Below are 19,024 nucleotides of genomic sequence, written 5' to 3'. Positions count from 1 at the left end.
ACCTAATTAAACCTTTTGTTTTTTGCGTTCCTCCAAAGTTTTCCTCAGTTTATTTGCTTCTTTTTTACAGTGTTTTAAAATAATGTATTTTCGTCTATTCCCTGTGATCTTTATTTAGATAGCGCTTTTTCGCTTCGCAATTATTCCGCCATTCTTTAACAATAAACTGCTGAATTGCAGTACTAAATCGAGTTGTTTCCGCGTGTTGAACAAGTCGTGATTGTACAAAAGTTGGTAAAGCCATAGAGAAATATAATAAAAAGAGACTGGTAACTCCATACATCAGTTTTCTTGCCAAAACGAGAGCTACTAGTATTAGAACAAATTAAATTATTTTCAGAAAATATTTTAATTTGTTTTTATTTCAAGTAGAAACACTACTATATATTTCAGTTATAGTTTTATATTTATTTCAGTTTAAAACGAGAGTTCTTTCGTAGTCGACATCTAGCGTCAGGTAGTGGAACTATCAGTACCGCTACTCGACACGAGATGTCACAAGTGTCGCTACGACGAAAAATGTAATGCTAAAACAATTTACAACTAATAATATAAGCAGAATTACTTGAAAATAGAGTTTCAGTTAATCCGGTTATAATATTAGATGAAAATTGTAGAGCATTAAAGTTTTCGTTCTCCGCGACATCTATTGTCAACTAGCAGTACTGATAAAGAGACTAGACGCTAGCGTCTAGTATGACGCGAGTTATTTCGTAATCGACTACGAAATAACTCGCGTTTTGGTAAGAAAACTGATGTATGGAGATGGAGTTTACCACTCTTTCTTGAATTATATTTCTCTTTGGTAAATCCAACGTTGCAAGCTGTCGACACATAAACTCGTTACGTAATCTACCCGGTATTTTTCTCGCTGCTCCTTTGCTGATATTTTTTAACAAATCTAAATTGTTCCCGCTTGTAAGAAGGCACCCTGATTTTCTCCGCGAAGGAGTAAGTAAAACATAGGGAATTTTGAAAGTATCATTATGCTGCAAAAAACTCCTTAGTTCACCCAATCTTCCTAACAACATAATAATATTGGTTTAGGTTATGGTGGTTGCATTCAAAATATCGCTCTACAACATAACTTAATATGTAGGTCTATATGTGCCGTCGGCCGTTCGTAAAATCATGAAATTCTTAATCCTGAAACGCCACCATTTCTTGATTTAACCAACAACCACCAGCCATTATTGCTCAACCTCATCGTTTGACATATCGAATGTCGAAATATCGAATGAATCTTGCGGCGTTTAGGCATATCGAATAAACGGAATACGTAGGTATGCTTCCAAAGCTTGAGAAAATTAAAACAATTGATAAGACTCAAGTCAAATATTTAATTTAGCTCGTTTGACTTGTTTTGAAAATGAATTGAAATAAATTGAGTTATTACTGTCAATAGGAAAAAAAAAAAAAAAAAATTAGCTCGTTAATATAACATAAATAACTCAAAAATTAATAGTAGATTGTTAACCAAGGGTTGAAAGGCACCCATTTCTGTCGAGGTAGTTTGGCGCTCGAACGCAGTGAGAGCGCCAATAGTCCGAGACAGAAATGGTGCCTTTCACCCGAGTTAAACACTCTACTTTTCATATCGAATGCGACGAAACCAAACAAGACAAGGCAATTTCGCAAAATCAGTAATGGAAGTACCCTCAGAAGTACCTAATAAATCTACGGCCATGATTTATTTTCCTTAGGACTCACTTGCAATAGTTGCAATCGGAGACTTTACATGTGTGAAGATTAATAACCCCAAGCGAAAATCATTTAGATTGCAATATTTACGAAAACACACATTTTTTAACAAACTGCAGTAATTTTTAAAATGATTTGTTCATTCTATTATGAAAATCAGCGGGATTGCCACTTACTTTTTTATTTTATACTTTTTCGTTCTAAAAGCCGCAACAGACTACCGGACCGCACCGCGACCTTGGTGCGCCGCGCCACATAATAACATAATAAAAGTATTTTAAATATTAAATAACAATTTAATTAATAATATAAGTAATTTTTATCTTGTATTTTATTTTATTATCATAAATATAGTGCTAAATAACTTTAAAAAATCAATTTAATATCGTACAAACGTTTAACTGTGACTGTATAAGATTCTGCCTTTGCTCATTTACGCAAGTGTAAGGTTTAAAAATATATTTTTGGTGTATTCCTTTTGGTTCCCGCCTTATGAAATCGAGTAAATAGAATTCAACGAAAGAAATCAAGAATAATTTGTTTTTAACAATTCACTCAAATGTTTTTTTCCTTGTTACGTCGACAAGTTTCACGCAGAAAACACAGCTAACAAGATCATATTGCAACTACTTTACGATGTGCCTGGTATGTAGCTAGGAATATCGACAATTACGCGCTCTCATCGATCTGCCTTATTTCTAAGGCACATCATGATATGCCTGGGTAAATCTTAGGTAAGTATACATTAAGTAAGTATATTATAAAATGGCAGTGTTTCAGAACACACACCGACATTTATATTGTGAACAGCAACTAACCACCATTAGGATAACATTCCATTTCTGACCGCAGAGCTGCACTACTAGTACGAACGCATCGGTGTTATTGTCAATTTCCATAGTAAAATGAATGATAGTGCTGGGCACTGCTGTCGTTGGAAATGGACTGTCACCTTTAATCAAATTTAACCAATGAAACTATAAAGTCATACCAAACACGAATGGAACACACTTAAGTTCTATTTATGCACTTAGTTGTTATTAACAATGTGCGCGGAAACGATTTGCCAAAGTACTTAAACAGTTTAAATGCACAACACTTTGCGAAAATTTATTCTTTTACCTAACTAATGGCCTCTTGGCATGTCTCCGTACAATTTCTTATGCAATTTAAATTAGATTCATGCGACATTAAGTATAAATAATATGGTGCATAAATGCAAGGCTTACCGTGAAATTTGTGAAGGTAGGCTTTTAGTATGTATTAAGTATTATAGCAGGTAGTTTCACGCAGAAAACACAGCTAACAAGATCATATTGCAACTACTTTACGATGTGCCTGGTATGTAGCTAGGAATATCGACAATTACGCGCTCTCATCGATCTGCCTTATTTCTAAGGCACATCATGATATGCCTGGGTAAATCTTAGGTAAGTATACATTAAGTAAGTATATTATAAAATGGCAGTGTTTCAGAACACACACCGACATTTATATTGTGAACAGCAACTAACCACCATTAGGATAACATTCCATTTCTGACCGCAGAGCTGCACTACTAGTACGAACGCATCGGTGTTATTGTCAATTTCCATAGTAAAATGAATGATAGTGCTGGGCACTGCTGTCGTTGGAAATGGACTGTCACCTTTAATCAAATTTAACCAATGAAACTATAAAGTCATACCAAACACGAATGGAACACACTTAAGTTCTATTTATGCACTTAGTTGTTATTAACAATGTGCGCGGAAACGATTTGCCAAAGTACTTAAACAGTTTAAATGCACAACACTTTGCGAAAATTTATTCTTTTACCTAACTAATGGCCTCTTGGCATGTCTCCGTACAATTTCTTATGCAATTTAAATTAGATTCATGCGACATTAAGTATAAATAATATGGTGCATAAATGCAAGGCTTACCGTGAAATTTGTGAAGGTAGGCTTTTAGTATGTATTAAGTATTATAGCAGGTAAGTATTTTATTTTTTCCTCTTCTTCATCTTCTTCGTTACACTCAGAGTGGTCGTGGCCATTATGCAGACTTGTTTAACGACACATCGCCATTCCTCCCGTAGAGCTTTCCGTGAGCATTCGCTTACTGTGGCCGTCACACCTGGCTTTGATTTGGTCGGTCCATCTCATCTCATTTTTTCCTAGTCGACAGAAATTAAAAAGTGTTAGCGGCCAAGCAAAACTAAATGTCTGTAGGTGCTTTTCATTAACAACTCATCCTTTTATACCTACCAAGCCATGTAAAAATGATGAACATATAGTTTTAAAAACGGCAGGACAAGGGCCTGCCGTTTTTGTGAACTTACATTGTGATATCAAAATTTGTGTACAACGTCATGCCTAAATACACTAAGTACAACGCAGTAAAAAAAAAACCGGACAAGTGCGAGTCGGACTCGCCCACCGAGGGTTCCGTACTTTTTAGTATTTGTTGTTATAGCGGCAACAAAAATATATTATCTGTGAAAATTTCAACTGTCTATCACGATTCATGAGTTACAGCCTGGTGACAGACAGACAGACGGACGGACGGCGGAGTCTTAGTCATAGGGTTCCATTTTTACCCTTTGGGTACGAAACCCTAAAGTTAACCATGATTTATATGGTGAAATATATATTCAAATTGAATGTAGAATTATTTTTGTTTCCAGGAAAGTCGAGGTTCTCAAACTTTGACGTGTCGTCGGGTGAAAGCTAAATTTGACAAATTATTCATAAGTCCGCCAAGTTGCTGCCAGTGCCGTATTTCCATATTCTTCCTCATCAAAACTTGAGAACAAATGTTTCTCCGGTTATAATGGGGTATGATTTTTCTTTGTAAAAATAATTTTAGTTGGTATAAAAGTTTAAATATCTAAATGTGATGAAACGTAACAGGTAAGTCACTGGTAGATAATGATAATATAATAACGATCTGTCAAGATCATCTAACATATCATTAGATACCTGCAATTATACACATCGAAGGCCGCAAAAATATCAGAGTCATAAGAGCATCTCACATACATATTTTTGCGGCCTTCGAAGAGTAACATACCTATTATTGCAGGTAATTGTACGACCTACATTTTGATACCTAACTTACTAGCTACTGACCGCGAAATCTTCTGTAAAATTGAATAGTAGGTATTTTAATATTGATCTCCGCGTTTGCGTTAAGTCTCATTTTTTATGAGATTTGAACAGCGCACGCGTTTTAAAAACGCGTACCTCACGCGTCGATATTTCGACTCATTTACATGAAACAATTCAAATGGTAATCACGGGCCATATCCCGATCGATATGTCACAGATATATTAATAAAGTAATGGACTAAGTTGTAATTAATCATGAGTGTAGCCTAGCGATCTATCACGATTTAGCCGCGTTGTACAATCATCATTACTAGGCCATCAATCTGTTTAGCGATGGAGTCATCCATCACGATGGCTGCCGAAAAACAAGTCTAGCCAGCCGGCAGGGCAGGTCAAGTTCTGGAAAACAGATCGGACACATTATTCAGACAGAGTTGTTGATTTACCTTGAACCTTCATTGAATTTAGATCGAACTGATTAACTTTCGTTTCCGGGGCGTTTTAACTTTTTGATTAAAATGATGACGTCGCGAACCAAAGAAAAATAACCAGGATATTCATCTAATATAGTTCGTCTAAAATGAACATTCACCGTTTGGTTAACTGGAGCAGAACTCAATGTCTAGATAGAACAAGATTAGACTTATCTGACGCGAAGTGACCCACGTGCAAAAACGACATTTTCACTAGCTTAATACTTAATATTTACTACCTACGGACCACGACTTAGACTTTTATTTATAAGTTCTCGTAGTGTTTTTATTTTGTTGTAAAAATGGTACTAAATAAATCCATATTAAATAATACAAAGACTTTATAAAATTAACTCTCAAAGATTTCTACAGACGTAGCTCCGTGTACGCAATTTAAGTCGCATCTTAAGCACATTAAAAGGCTGAACTTGCTTTATGAGAACCCTTCGCTGTGTCGACTACATACGTCAGAAAAGAACAGCTAATGGAATTAAAAATAATCTGATTTATAAGACAAAAGTGACAGAGTCAGGGGTAACCAACTACAGTAACATACATTATATTAGCACACAAAAACAAACCTTTTACAATACGCTTAATTCCCTCCAATTTTGTATTCATTCTATTATACCTATGGCGATTAATGTATGGAAACAATGCTAACCGTAAAACCCTTTTCCTGGGTATGAGAATAGCGCTTGCAGTTTTAAGAAGTAGAACTTAAACAATTTTAAATTCTACTTTTTAAAATTTTAAGATTTTTTTTTAAATATAGATATTATAATAATATATTATGTAGCAGACATTTTTGATAACATATTTATGGTCATTTTCAAGAATGTGGGTCATATTTTATTAATTTTATAAAAAAGCGATTCCGGCAATTTCCACTTGGTACAAGAAGTTTTAGCCCGTGTGTCGCAATGTAAGCCCACGCAGTATAAGTGTTATGTATACGTCATAATTTCATAGAAGTTTGACGTTAAACATGACACTTGCACTGCGTGGGCTATCAAAATCGCTGCAGACTTTTTACGGTCTATATATTTAAATAGTAGTTGTACTTTTCAGTAGTACCTTACAGGGTGCAAAAATCATAACCCTAATAGGTACCTCATATAGTCAGCCTTCGCTTTCAGTCTGCCTATTTATCACAGTCATGATTGTAGGTATTGTATACTATAGTCCGTTTTTTTTAGCATTAGAAAGAACTTCGCAGAAGTAAGCGTGTGGTTCCAAATCCAGCACTTTTAGCGGTAATAATTTGAAGTAAATTATATGTATTGACCGTGTTACATTAGATAAATCAATAATTATTAACAATTAAACAGCCTGATAATAACTGCACGCTTGCTTCTGTGGAGTTCTTTCTAATGCTAAAAAAAACGAACTATATCTCCAGAATAACGCAGTATTACGACGGAATATCATCACAGCTAAATAATTCTACTTTTATAAGAAGACAATATTATTTCCATGTAAGTATCTCCCAGACTGACAGTATTGACGCAAGACGTAAAGACAGCTGTCAATTAAATTGCAAGACGATCAATTTAGGAATTCGATAGTCTACTATTTGACTTGTTTTGGCATGACCTTAGCGCATGACAATGTTCAATGAAAGGCAAATATTTTGGAGATATTTTCAGGCAAACGAGGCAAGTTTGTTTTTAATTATTTAATTAACGTCGTATTTAAGTTAGAACAAAACTGGTACCTATAATACTGTGCTGTCAGTTAAATAATGATCAAAATAAATCAAATAAAAGAGCCCGATGTTTGCAATATTTCTGAATAAAATACCTATCGGAGGTTGACTCCACAATGTCAGGTAGATAAACGCGTTTCAAGATTAATTTTCGATTCACTGCACACTACCACATCAGTTTACTGTACTTACATGTAATAAGCTATCGATATTACACTTTAAATCACATTAATGAGCATAAAACAAAATAGGTGATCTGGGTCAATTTTTTTTCTTATTTTTCTTAATTGAAAAAAGGTAAACATTTTACCACAATCTCACCTGATGGTAAGTGCCGATGCAGTCTAGGATGGAACATGCTTACCTAAGAGATACTGTGGATTTTTTAAGTTTATTATGTTGGTATTTCTTTCTTTGTTTTTATGAATAAGAAAATATTGTAAACGTGAAAAACAAAGGAATTAATCATGAGGCGTGACTGTCAACATGGCGCTCGTACCGGAAGCCATACACTGATCTTGTTCACGGATAACTGATGTCCCAACAAAATGTCAAAACAGTCACGAACAAAACCAACTACTGTAACATGACATGTGTTAACATGTCGGGAATAAAGGTAACAAAATAAATTCGAATGGTGCGACAAACATACCGGGCCTGTAATACGAGCAAAAAATTAAACTGTGGGCTGTACTCCTCATACTAACTAACATTTGTTCAGCGACTTTTAAAAATAACTTGTAGTTTGATTTTTAATACACTTTAAAGTTTATTGTAAGACGCAATGTATTGCGTACTTTGTTTTGTTTAAGACGTGACAAGCAACGTCAATCACAATGATATGGCGTGGCGATGGCATCAATTGAAGATAATATTTATTTTGTACGAAAAATAGGGAGTCTAAATAATTCATAATTTCAAAAAGTTGTAAATCAAAAGTGTCACGGTTTGAGGACTACAATCTATGTTTTAATTATTTGCTCATATTACAGGCCACACCCGGTATAATTTTATAGAATTTGAATTTATACCCTACGGGTCTCTAAGTAATTATCAAAAAACGCGAGTACGCAGGTACGTAATTGTTATACCACTATAAACTTTCAAAAAAAAACATTTTTAAAAGGACCGAAAAAAGTTTTCACCCACATTGTGTTTTTGTATACATCAGGCCATTATTAATTTAAAAATCCGAGAGATACAAAGTTTTAATCTGGAAAATTTATATTCCATAATAAAAACACCGGAGCTACAGTGATTAACAAACGTGTGATTTATTAAAATGTCAACTTTAACAATGGCGTTGGTTCTTGTTTTAAAGTGAAATCCTTTTTGTTTCTCACGTAATTAATGAAATAAGTGTTTCCAATTTAAATCGCAATTTTATCACGAGTGAAATGTAGTGTAGTTGTTGTATGACGCCTAAAGTACCTGAAGGCAAGACTTTTTGTTTGGTATACTGTACCGTGTTTTCGGGTCGGACTATAGTTCGTTTTTTTAGCATTAGAAAGAACTTGAAAGAAGGTAAGCGATCTTGACATGTCGTTTAATTGAAAAACGCTTTTTAAAAATCAGTAACTATTACTTATGAAAGCAGACGAATATAAATGATCGTATTAGATTCATCATTGTTACATATTTGCCGTAAGTAACTAATTTTTAAAATGTATTTTTCAATTAAAAGACACATCGAGATTGTTTACCTTATTTCTATTAAGGATGCACATCCTCTTTACACTAGTGTTATGTCTTTAATATATTCTATGTTGCTATGAAACGTTGTTGATAGACTATTCCTTTTGACTTATCTAAATAAACTATACACGCAAATTCCATTTATTGTTATACTTTAATATGGTAGCAGAGCGTGGTTCGAATTAATGTTACGTTATTTGCAATTGTGGTGAAGAAAGCGAAATTCCCAAAAATGCATTCGACTATTTCGTCGGGTATAAAAATTGAGATTGGTCGTCTTGACGGAGCCACAAACTGGCAAACCTGGCGGTATAAGATACAACTGCTGTTAAAAAGTACCCCAGGTACGTTGGAAGCAATACAAGGTACGTTAATGAAACCTAAAACCCCAGATGAAAAAGCAACATCTGAGGAGAAAACAAAGTATAAAACGGAAATGGAAGCGTTTCAAAAATCAGATAGTCAGGCGCTGCTAATCCTCACGACTAACATGACAGAGGAGACACTACAAAAGGTGATGCGTTGTGAAACAGCTAGCGAGATGTGGAAAGAGCTCCATAGACTCTTTGACGGGGCAAAAGAAGACCGAAGCTACGACCTGTGCATGCGGTTCTTCCGCTACCAGAAGAGTGAAGAGCACGACATGGCTACGCATATTTCAAGTCTTAAAACTCTATGGTATGATCTGAACAAAGAAATTGAGGGAGATAACCTGCCAGAAATGCTATTAATATGCAAAATTTTGGACACACTTCCAGAACAATACTTTAGCTTCAAATCAAGTTGGCTTTTAATGAATAAAAGTGACAGGAACATAGAGAACTTGACTACATAAGTATGCGCACACGAAAGGTCTCTAAATCAGAAAAGCAGTGAAGAAGCTGGAGGAAGCAACTAACTACTTATGTTACGAGGGAATAAACAGTACGAAAAGAAAATAAATAAGAAGTTCAAGAAATGCAATTACTGTGGAGAAGGCTTTCACAAAGTCACAGCCTGCAAGAAGTGGATTGCGGATGGTAGACCTCCTAAACCTCCGAAGCAAACCTCTAATATTGCGACATTGACACTGACTGACCTTGCTCTTACCTGCGAAATGAAGAATATGGATCCATACTCGTGGTATGTAGATAATGGCTCGACAAGCCACGTTTCTAACAGAAGAGATATATTTCAAAATTTCGAAAAGTTTGACGAATCTTCTACTAGAGTATCGACAGCCAGCGGACAGGAGATACAAGCCATAGGAAAAGGCTCAATCCATCTCGAAGCTGACATTAACGGCCACAAAGAGTTAGTAATCCTTTCAAACGTATGGTACATACCAAGCATTAAACGAAACTTATTTTCCGTGCTGTACGCGCAAGATACGCTGAAAAATAGCTGTTTTAAGTCAAATGGCCTGTCTTGTATTTTGAAGAATGATGAAAGAGTGCTATTACTTGGAAACCGAGCTAAATATGGCGATTTATACAAACTCAACGTCAAGGTATCGATGCCGAAGCTCGAAGTGAACCAATTATCGACACCTCAGAATCTTCAACTCTACCATGAACGCCTGGGACATCAAAACAAGAGACATGTGGCAAAACTGATACACCAAGAGCTTGGAGTAAAGTTAAGCTCAAGTTCATCAGATATGTGTGAAGGCTGTGTTCTTGGAAAGAGCCATAGGCAAAAATTTGGCATGAGACCTAAAGCTACAAAAGCTGGAGAAATTATCAGCACAGACGTATGCGGTCCTTTCCCTTTCTCGATCTCGAAGTGCAGATACTATGTCCTGTTCAAAGACGCTTACTCCAAATATCGTTGGATCTACTTTCTAAAACAGAAGTCTGAAGTGCACGCTCGGATGAAGGATTTTCTTGCTGAAGCGAAAACTTCCGGACACGTAATCCAAGAATTGTTAAGCGATAATGGAGGAGAATTTGACAACGAACAAGTGCGGAATACTTTGAGAAAATACGGAATCAAACAAAGATTCACCATGCCATACACTCCTGAGCAGAATATGTCTACAGAAAGAGAAAATCGCACGGTCGTAGAGATGACAAGGACTCTGATGCACGCCCGCAATAAGATCCCAGAAGGTCTATGGGCTGAAGTAACAAACGCATCGGTGTACATCCTAAACAGGACAGGGCCTACTCCTGTAGAAGGAAAGTCTCCGCACGAGCTTTGGTATGGCAAGAAGCCAAGACTTGATCACCTAAAGGTAATAGGATGCGACTGCTACGTCCATATCCCAAAGCAGAAAAGGACTAGTAAGTTGGACAAAAAAGCACAAGCAGGAATACTCATTGGGTATGACGGCGATGAAGGTTATAGAGTTTTTAATATAGAGGAGCTAAAGCTTATCAGATCCCGAGATGTTGTCTTCGACGAAGCACCTCTACCTGAGAAAACCAAGATTGGTAGAAACTTGATAACACCTCAGCCTGAAACAAACACCTATGACTTTCCTTTGTCTCTTACAGATGCTGAAACTGCTAGCAAGAACAGTCACTCTCGTCGACTTGGAGAGAGTCCCATCGAAGAGGGTTGCCGTGAGGTGAGTTGTGACACTACTACACCTATAGAGGCAAGCGTAGGAGATGACTTCCGCGAGGTGAGTCACACTGGTGCACCTTTAGAAGCAAGCGTCGAAGATGACTACAGCGAACAATGCCATACTCATCCACCTTTAGAGGCAAGCGTCATAGAGGATTACGAGTCAATGGAAGATGAAGAGACAACAGATATTGAACCTCCGACACGACAGCTTCGCGATCGGAACCAGATAAAACCTCCGAAGTGGTTTAGTTTTTATCAATTTCTCAATGAGGCTATATCTATCTCTGAACCCACCTCGTACCAAGACGTCCTAAGAAGCCCTGAAAAAGATAAGTGGATAGAAGCTATGAACAATGAAGTTCAATCCCTACAAGGAAACCAAACCTGGGAATTGACGACTCTACCTAAAAATAGAAAAGCATTAAGATGCAAATGGGTCTTTAAAATCAAAAGACACCCTGACGGTACAGTCGACAAGTATAAAGCACGATTAGTCGCTGTTGGATATACACAAAAGAAGGGTATCGATTATGACCAAACGTTTAGCCCTGTAGCGAAAATGAGCACAATCCGGATGTTACTTAGTATTGCTGCTAATGAGGGTTTAATACTCAGACAGTTTGACGTCGCTACTGCTTTCCTTTACGGAACTGTCAAGGAAGAAATCTTTATGCGACAGCCAGAGGGATACGACGATGGAACGAATCGAGTATGCAAACTGAAAAGAAGCCTATACGGGTTGAAACAGGCGCCTAAGTTATCAAACTGCACAACGGGACTTAATCGCGTATTTAAGTTTTAAGATTTACCTCCGACGTTTCGAGGACGGCGTTGTCCCCGTGGTCTCGGAGAAGACTGACGTTGTCCCAGTCTTCTCCGAGACCACGGGGACAACGCCGTCCTCGAAACGTCGGAGGTAAATCTTAAAACTTAAATACGCGATTAAGTCCCGTTGTGCAGTTTGATAATGTTTAATAATCGTGAAAGTTTAAATCAGTGAGGCGCCTAAGTGTTGGAACGAGTGCATCCATGACTTTCTTATAGGGTCATGTTTCATTCAGAGCGAAGCAGACCCTTGTGTCTATGTCAGAGAACGAGGACAGAAGAAAATACTGCTCGCACTATATTATGTAGATGATGGATTATTGGCCGCGTCAGACGCAAAAGAGGCTGATGACTTCATTAACATTGAATTGAAAGGACGTTTTAAAATCACCACGAAGGTACCGTCCTATTTTCTGGGGCTTGAAATAGATCAACACAAAGATGGTACTATAAAAGTCCACCAAACGGCTTACACAAGAAAATTGCTTGAAAAGTATGGGATGAATAACTGTAAGGAGGTTGGAACACCCATTCTAAAGCCTGAAAGAGAAATGGACGATCGTAAAAGTCCTGACCAGTTAGACTTCCCTTACCGGCAAGCCGTTGGGTCATTATCGTACTTAATGGTTGGGACGAGACCGGATATTGCATATGCAGTTGGAGTTGTATCACGGAACCTAGATAAACCTACCTCAAGTAATGTACAACAAGTAAAAAGAATACTTAGATATTTGAAGGGAACTGTTGATACAGGGCTTGAGTATAAGAAAGGTGAAAAGCGTCTGGTGTGCTACAGCGATGCCGATCACGGTGGAGACGAGGCGACGGGATGCTCCACTAGTGGAATAGTATGCCTATATGCTGGTTCAGCAATATCATGGCGCAGTTCGAAGCAAACTGTCGTTGCACTATCATCTACAGAGGCAGAGATAGTAGCGGCCAGTGAAGCCAGCCGTGAGATTGTTTGGCTAAGGAGATTGTTCCAAGACCTGAAAATAAAACTTGATACGCCAATTTTGCGCATTGACAATGAGTCTGCAATCAAGCTTGCTTACAATCCTCCATATGAGCAACACCGAAAGACGAAACACATAAAACTGAAACATTTCTATGTGAGACAGTGTGTATCTGAAAAAGATATAACAATTGAGCAAGTACCGACAGCAGATCAACTTGCCGATATGTTTACGAAACCTCTTTACAAACCAAGACTGGTTAAACTGTGCGAAGCCTTAGGGTTGCCTTCGGCTTGAAAAGAAGAGGGAATATTAAGGATGCACATCCTCTTTACACTAGTGTTATGTCTTTAATATATTCTATGTTGCTATGAAACGTTGTTGATAGACTATTCCTTTTGACTTATCTAAATAAACTATACACGCAAATTCCATTTATTGTTATACTTTAATAATTTCTAATGCTAAAAAGTCTCTAATGTATATAAGGGAATGGCTTGGGGCGATAGTAAAGGACGTAATAGCAACTTCACCTCTGCGGCGGTATCGTGGTCACTTTTTGATCACTTCTCAATCTTCTCATGTCATGCGTCACTTTCGCACTTACTGTACTTGTTAGAACGTTGCAGGCATGATGATAAAAAATCAACTATAGGCCAGAAGGCAAAGAGGGCTAAGGCCATACTGGCTTCTCTGGATGAATCGGTAAAATAATTCTGAAGGTAGAAACACTCGAGCGGTATTATTTAGTTTGGTTTAATTTTTATTTTTCTTGTTTTTCAGCGGCAGTTTTTCATTGTAATTGCTGCTTAATTTGTTCACAGAAACGTATTTCATTATAACCATTTGTCAATTTCCTTTAACAAAAAGTTCTTAAAAGATAAAGCTCCAAGGCAACAGTTAAAATTGAACTACGTAGTTTGCTGCTGAAAAGTTACTTAGAAGACTTACAACTGGATGCTCGCAAATCCTATAACAGAGTTTTACAAAGTTCCAACATAGCTCAAAAGCTTTGACCGTGCAAACCTGTACAGTGCCTCGAAAATTATTCCAACATTAAGGAATAGGTGAAACTTTTCCCGATACGAGTGAGGTATATATGTGTGCGAGGAAAGAATCCATCGATAGAAACAAGTAATCAAATCAAAAAATATCATTTATTATCAGGCAACTAAGGCCCATAGATACATACCTTACAAACTAACATACATACAATAGTAAAATCTTACAAGCTAAAAAATTATTTAGGCGACACGGCGGTTTTTAGTTGTGTCGCATGTTCTGGTGTAGGATTTGGCAGATTCCCACGGAACCGCCGAAACACCACACCCTAGCAGCAGCAGCAGCCGAGCAGTAATGCTGGCTCCCCGTACAAAGGCACTAAGAATAGCGAAAACACATGATTCTATTATTTAGTTCTACTTAAATAGTCGTGGGTGTAGTTAGATAATCGTCTAGCGTGTCCCAGACAGGGATATATCGGTGGCCGGTCGTTGTATGCTCATTTCTTAGGGAGTGTTCCAATTTACGATATTATAGCGACATGAAAGGATTTTCATGAAATGAAAAACTAGTAGGTAAACTAGGCCTCGTTCAAAAATATCAGATCACAGACCTCCAACAAGATGAGAGGAAGGGAGGATGACATTAAAAAGATTGAAGGCCCACTCTGGAGGAGAGAAGCAGCAAATCGGGCTACATGGAGGAGTTTTGGAGAGGCGTACCTACGCCTAACAGTGGGCGCATACTCGCAGAGGAAGAAAATGAAGAAGGCAACTTATACGATTGGAACATTGGTGCTCGCGGATTCCAAATCGCGAACACAAACATAGGTAGGTATTTAAAAACTCCTGAATACTTTTGAATTTATTTAATTGTATTGGATGCATCATTAGGCAATCAGAATACAGCTTTGAGCTTGTTAAGCCAGCTAAGTCGTCGGGTGTTAGTGCATCCAGAACCAGCGGGCTCAGCACGTTCCCATTTTTATCGCCTATCACTATGCGCGTCCCTTTCGCGCTTGCATACTTGTTAGAACGTAACAGGCATGGTGACAAGCGATAGCAACGCGACCGTGCTACGGGGGCAGGATAGGACGGAAGAGGGCAGTGACTTTCTGAATATAAACGTACATTGAAGTATGTATTATTTGCAATTTTCAAAATTACTCCTTTTTCCGAAAATATCCGTATGCTTTGATACTTAATTAATTTGATGGAGTACCGCCCGGTTTAGAAGCTCGTTTTCATTGAATAGCACCATCGTACAAGCTCTAGCAAAAAATAATAAGGATCGCCAGTCACTGACAGCGTTGAGCGATGGGCGGGACGAACGTGCCCAACACGCAATGTTTGAGCAAACATTTGGCCAAATACTGATTGATTGTGGTATGGAACAGACACTTCTGTTTTGGGAAAGGGAAGTATGACACAAATACGTTATGACTGACTTATGAAATTTTTCGTAATCATTAAACATCAATGTTAAATCTTAACTATATTTAAGCCGAACGTGTTGTGGAGGGTCGCAAGTTTTGTGAGGAGGTGTTTCTCCGGTGTTACATCATAAATCGTCTGCATTAGACGAAAAGGCCTATGATGATGATGATGATATGCCTAATTAACAAATACTTAACTTCCAAAATCAAAATTCACTTCAACACCAAAAAATCTGCCGTTCGTCAGGTCACAGCCAATACTCAGACTTCTGAGCCACAGTGAACCTTACTTACTTACTTAGGGTAATAAAACAAAGTTAATTATCTTTTTGCAATAACAGCGTTTTGATTGACAGCTGACACCTGACGATATATCCTGCTTTTATTTTAGTACCGTGTAGCCGGCTAGCTCGAGGAAAACTAAAACAAGATTCATTAATGCAAAAATATTACTTAGCTAATCCGCGAAAAGATAACGTGCTTGTTAATCAGTGCTAACCTGTTATACTTACATACCTACTTACGTATAGTTACATGCAATTAATGTCTTCAAAAATAAATACGCAAATAAATATAACAAACCATCACTAACTATAATATAACAAACCGAACAATGGACGTATCTTAATTTGCTTCAGAACATCATGCAAGCCTTATTTCAAGACCAGTGACAAATAATAAAAGATTTGGTTCGAGTTTAGACCTAAAAATGTTTTCTTCTCTTTAAGTTGATTACGGTTTCCACATCAAATATATACACCTGTATATATTTACCTATACCTACCTACCTACCTATCTACATGTTACCGCAAAAACCCGTTTGAAGTGAAAATGTGTTTTGCCTAGTTAAAACTAGTTTTCCGTCACACCCAAAAAAACAAAATTTAATAAGCTCTGCTGCTCATCTTAATTTGTGTACTCAACTAAATTGGAATTTACACCAACATACATACATAGAAGATCATTACCTAATCATTGAACAGCTAGCTAATATTATAGAAAAAGATCAATTACTATTCTAAGCAAAATAAAAATTAAATCCGATATCTCTCTGGTTCAATACTCAATTCTTTCATATCAACTTCTCACAGCTCAAGCCACATAACTGACATGACAATTGACGTGTCTGACATTGACAGTCTAATATTTTCTTTTGAAATGAAATAAATGGAGTGGCCGAAACAAATAAAGTGAAAGCGATTACATGCCAACGAATTTAGAATTCCACTCGACTACGTAGATATTGTCACTAGTTAAACACAGTATACAATAGCTTTTGTTTTTATTAACTTCTGTCATTTGGGCCTTTGAAAATTAGGTGAAATATAATAATGTAAATGATTTATTATCGAGTAAAAGCTAATTCAAATGGATAAATTCTTCATTATGAAATATTATGGTATAGGTTTATGGGTCTCATTCATAATCCCATAAACCCAACTCTTCACCATGGACCCACCCAAAGCTAAGATAGATTGACAGCACAGTTAAGAAAAAGAAAACAAATCGATAGACTATAATAGTAATCTTGTCACTGGTTTCAAAGTGAGGTGAAATCTTACATAGCCGCGTCCTTTATTATGTTCACTTCTCCCTCCCACGAGTTGCACCCACCCTCCTGGTAATACATATAAAGGCATTATTCATAAGCGCCCTACAAGCCTCTATTTTTGAGAGTCAAACCATATGTATGTGTCGGCGGCCGATCGTAAGATCAGGCATATCCTAATGGTCCTGTGTATTGTTTTGAGGATAGTCATATTAAACCAATATATAGGTAAGATAGGTTCGTTAGGTTGCTTCAGATGCCCGAAGGGCAAACTGCCCAGAAGTAGGAGCCCCGCATAGCGGGGCTCCGTCGACTCAGGGAACGAGTCAAAGATTTTTACGTTTCACGATATGCCTAGGAATTTCACGATATGCCTGATCTTACGATCGGCCGCCGACATATGCATTCTTTCTGTTTGTGCAAAGATAGCGTGGTCAGGGTAGCTATTAATCGTTTGTCTTAACCTGCCATTTAGAAAACATAAATGAACTAATTGAGACTTAGGAGGACTGAGAGGAAGCACAAAATCGGGAGTTATGGAGAACCAGGGGAGAGGCCTTTGCCCAGCAGTGGGACACTCAAGCCTATTTAGGCTAAGAAAAAAAAACGGGGGTTAACATTTACATGTGTGTCCGAGATTGGTATACGCCTTTTATGAGGTTTGTATGATATTATGGTTGAGACAAGTGGGTACTTTACGGTCTAAAGTTATATGTTATGTTACACTTTTGTTAAATTATATTTACCTAAATGGTAAGTAAACGTGCCAAAACATGCGCAGCTCTACTATATCGCTTTAAAATTCGCTATGTGCGTTGGTTGCAATAAATCAAAAGGCAGCCTCTTGTGGATTGAGCGTAAAAAATTTCAAGTGGATACGTTGTTCGCTACCAACCGACACTGACGTAAAATATTTAACAAACAATGCAACGCGCAACGGCGCCAATCGCATGGGAATTAGATCCAGAGCTCTAAACAAATTTTTGATGGCTCAATTATACTTTACAAGCCTTCCCGGTGAATATTGAACGATTGAGGACGAAACAGAACTTTTTACAAGCTTTTATTTAGTTTCACCTGACCGTTGTCTGTCTGTAATCAAATCTTGCAAGTTAAATTTGATCCACTTCCCGGTTTTCGATTGAGCTGAAATTTTGCATGCATGTATAAATCGGATGACAATGCAATATTATGGTACCATCGAGCTGATCTGATGATGGAGACAGGAGGTGGCCATAGGGACTCTGTGATGAAACAACGCAACCTAATTGTGTTAGGGGTTTTTAGAATTGTCTCGATGAGTGTTAGTTGTCTGTCGTAAGAAAAGTACAGTCAGCTATAAAAGCTTGTACGAAGAATGAAATTTTTGCCAAAAACTTATTTTTTATTGTCATCTTATCTCGGCAATTATTGTTACGAGAGATATTGCTCAAAGTTTAATACTAGGATTTTTGGTGATACGCAACTGCACTAATCTTGAACTTGATTAACTTTTGTTACTTATAAGAAAGAACCCTGAAATCGAACCATAAATAAATACAGGTGTTAAAACTTAAAATTAAGTTTTTAAGAAGTTGGAACATAGGTTAGGTATAAAGATTTGCGCTACATAAGAAAACAATTACAAAAATAATCTTAAAAAAACACCAGTAATATTTTCTGAACCAAAATATGTCACTGTTGACAACTTACAAATCATATCCATAACCGTTTATAAAAGGGTTACAAGAAATTAAAATCTGAATCGGTCCCTTTATAGGTATTCTGTTTAACTACAAGTTTATCGTAGCTTATCTGATGTAACAAGGAATATACGGGCCTTATCATATTTGAAATTTGCGTATGTGGGTTATTCTAACTGCTTGCTTGATTAGTTCCCCGAATACCTCTAGTCTAGTACGTTGTTAATTTGCCACAGAGGCCAGGGTTATAGTCTATAAAACAATACAGTCATTCGACGAAGACGTACTGCCGTATTCAAATTTCAAGATATTCACATGAAACGACACGTACTAGATCCATTCTAGATACGTTA

Source organism: Cydia fagiglandana, chromosome 13 (assembly GCF_963556715.1).
Source record: "Cydia fagiglandana chromosome 13, ilCydFagi1.1, whole genome shotgun sequence".
NCBI classification, from domain to species: Eukaryota; Metazoa; Arthropoda; class Insecta; order Lepidoptera; family Tortricidae; genus Cydia; species Cydia fagiglandana.
The sequence above is the reverse complement of the archived record's forward strand: the minus strand, read 5'-3'. Positions refer to the sequence as shown.